This window comes from Pseudonaja textilis, chromosome 2 (assembly GCF_049901715.1).
Source record: "Pseudonaja textilis isolate UNSWEBS1 chromosome 2, rPseTex1.2, whole genome shotgun sequence".
Taxonomy (NCBI): domain Eukaryota; kingdom Metazoa; phylum Chordata; class Lepidosauria; order Squamata; family Elapidae; genus Pseudonaja; species Pseudonaja textilis.
In genome coordinates, this window is record NC_141991.1 from 193,437,960 (window position 1) to 193,441,367 (window position 3,408).

Here is a 3,408-nt window from a genome sequence, read left to right on the forward strand (position 1 = left end):
AAATAGGAAATTGGAAAAAGACCTGCATTTTTGGTGAGTTTTCAGCTCATAGGTAGACCATATATATGTGCAGAAGGTCCCATATTTAATCCTCAGTATCTCCAGGTAAGGTTGGTAAACTAGAAGTCCATTTCTAATCAATATTGATTGGATTGGCTTTGATGGATGAATGATCTGTTGCAGGAAAAGTTTCTGATATCCACATTTTTTATTTACTATTTATTAGATTTATGTGCCGTACATCTTGCCTGCAAGCAGAAATGGGAGATATTTATTTTGGCAAAAGTGATCAGATTGTAGGATGCGGGTAAGATCTCTGATGGACAGACACTACCAGCTAGTGAGAAGTGGCCAGATTGGACTAGAATGTCCAGTGTGATGTCTTTAGTTTGTCTTCGTGAAGTCTGATGTACAACTTGCTAACTTGTATGCAATCAACAAATGATAGTTTAATCAACAAGCCATGGTCAAGCAAGGCCCAGCTTAGGGCAATGTGAGAAGCCTGTCAGAGTCTGCTAAATTCAAAGATGGATGTTTAAAGGCATTAATGTTAAGGTTTATCAGGGAGATTTTATATTGTTCTTTTTAAATGGCCAAGATGCTGTGGTGATAGACCAAGCTCTTAAGAGCCTGTCCTGACTGTTGAGTCCTTATCCAACAGGAGGATAAATATACATGTGGAATTGATATGCTGTCTTTGTATTCGTTCCTATGAACAGTTTTATAAAGTGATAATTGGATAGCTGCCTTCTGTATTCTAGTTGCCGGAGGAGCTTCACTTTACTCTAATAAAACAGATTAAAGTAACATAAGAAAAATACAGCTTTCTATTTAACAGCACAGACTGTATTGATTTATGTATTTAAGGGTGTGATTACTTTTTTCTCAGAGTTTGAAATCCCACCCTTTAAAAAAAAAATCTATAGCTAGAGTGGAATTGCCTTTTGAAAGAGTGATCAACCGAGTCTCTGATTATCTAACTCTCTTCTCCACCATTCAGATTCTCAGCTAGATGGCTTCTTCATTTAAGGCAGGGAAGGGAAGGGAGATTTGCAAAGAAAATGGCAGGAATGACACCCCACGATAAATCATGTCTAACAGCATCCTGAAAAATGGGCCAAAGACAGCTTGTGCTGTGACAAATACGGCTGACAACAAGTATATACATCTGCTTGGGAGGATTTATGAGAAGGGAATACAAATAAGGCAATGCAACATTTGGGTTGGATAAGTTGTTTTAAAACCATTATATTATGTGGCTAATAAGGCTGTATTTGAATTGCACGAGCAAATACAAATTATATCTTCCTCTACACACGCTATAGGAAACATCTAGAACTTGGTAACTCTTAGGATTTATTGGCAATTGTTAAGTTTTTAGAAAACAGGGGAAATGAGGATGTCAACACTTTTCTCTAAATTTCAAGGACAGCTGAGTGCTTCTTCTCAATGCTTTTTGTATTCAAGAAAGGCTGATTTCAGTGTATGAACTCTTTAAACTCTTTTCTCTCCCAAGCTAATAATGATCCTTCTGTATCCTGAATCAACCAAACACCTCTTGTAAGTGCTCAGATTTCATTTCATTCTGTATAGGATATTTATTGTGGGGCAACAGGAAATATAAGTGTGAGCCATACAATTCTTACATCAAACATTTCTCTCATTTACTATTAAGCATTTTGTTTAAAAAAAAAAGGTGGGGAAACCCAACAACCTAAAACATCTTCATCAAAAGTATCTTGAGTCAGAAAAAAGGGTGGTTTTCTTTTCTTCTTTTTAACTATTTCTCAGCTCTAGGAGGTCTTCTTTGCTTTTGTGGCACATATACTAAAATTGAAAGGATATAGAGAAGATTAGCATGGCCCGTGTGCAAGAATGGCATGCAAATTATATGAAGCATTCCATATTTTTGTACAACTATTTGCCTGAAATGTTATAGGGGTTGGAGTAGAAGACCTCCAAGGTCCCTTCCAACTTTGTCAGGTAGTCCTTGACTCACAACCATTCATTTAGTGACCATTCAGGCTTATAACAGCACTGGGGGTGGGGGAGGACTTACAACCAGTACTCACACTTACAACTATTCCAGCATCCCCATGGTCACATTGTTGGAAGAAATATCCTCCTGAGTTCAGTTCCAAATGAGGAAAAAGTCACTGGATACATGGAGGCTGTTTGGAAATGGTGGACAGGACGACATGGCTTGGAGCTCCAAAGTAAAAAGGACGATCACATGCTCCAAGATGTTGGGTGAATGAAAAAAAGGGCCAAGGTGCTGAGAGACCCTTGGTTATATACTCCCTGTTGGGCCCCACCTTAGTGTTTCCTGTTCCTGTGTAAGAAATGAATCCCATTGGCTGTCAGACTCCTAGGGGGGAGGGTCTTAGCTGGATCACATGACTTTACGTGAGTGCTGCCCAGGTGATGAGATGGGTAGAGGCTTTTGTTATGCAGAATACTCTGGCTGAGGCCTTAATGGCCTGCCCATTAACAAAGGTGGGCGTGAGCTTCTGCTTCTGAGATGAGTTTCTGCTTCTGAGTTTCACCTTCTCTTTTTAGGGGAAATATTCTGCCTTTTCAATATTTCTTAGAATGTTTCATTTTTCTAGGAGAGAGGTAGGTGCTAACTTCCTATAGCTTGATCAAAATTTGGACTCAGGAATCATGTGGTCATCATCCATGATCTTCCCAGCCAGATTTAGACAAGCAGAGTCAATAGGGGAAGGGAATTTCCTTAACAATTGTGTGATTGACTTTGAATTGACTGCAATGATTCACCTAACAATCATGAAAAAAAAAGGTTGTAAAATTGTACACGACTCATTAAATGACCACGGTTGTTTAACAATGGAAATTGTGGTCCCAACCACAATCAACCTGTAACTGATTGATTACATGCCATCAAATTTATGGCGACTCTCGGTGGCCACATGGATTTTCTTAATCTTAATCGCTTAATGCTCTACATTTAAATTGTAGAGCACTGTTAGTTCATTCTCTCGAAGAATGAAACAATAATGCTCTACAATTTAAATGAATTTCTGGTTTTTATTTCTTTGCATGGAAAAGAAGGCAAATTTACCTCTTATTAGTTATTTTTCTGAACCACATTGATTGGCATTTTAGGTTTCAAGATATTAGGAATTAGTCTTTTCCTGTTTCATCTTTAGAGGTCAACAACCTGTGAGTGGAGTAGTAAATGAAAGAAAGTGACAGTAACGTCTGATGGAAAGTAGACTTTCCTCAATTTCTTAGGCTTTCCAGAATGTAATATATATATATATATATATAGGAAAATTATGCACATTGCACGTTTTGCCTTTCTTCCGTCCAGATTACAAATGGCTGGTGTCGATTTGCATTTTGATTGTGCATGGTGGTTCCATATATCTGATGAACTGATATTAA

The 3,408-nt window shown here is 38.0% G+C and overlaps 1 non-coding gene across 1 annotated transcript; it reads left to right on the forward strand.

The window, feature by feature from the left end:
* Positions 1-1,807: 1,807 nt before the first annotated feature.
* Positions 1,808-1,911, forward strand: LOC113438561 (U6 spliceosomal RNA). Its single transcript, XR_003374435.1, has one exon. It is a non-coding gene; the product is annotated as a U6 spliceosomal RNA (small nuclear RNA).
* The last annotated feature ends 1,497 nt before the right edge of the window (positions 1,912-3,408 follow it).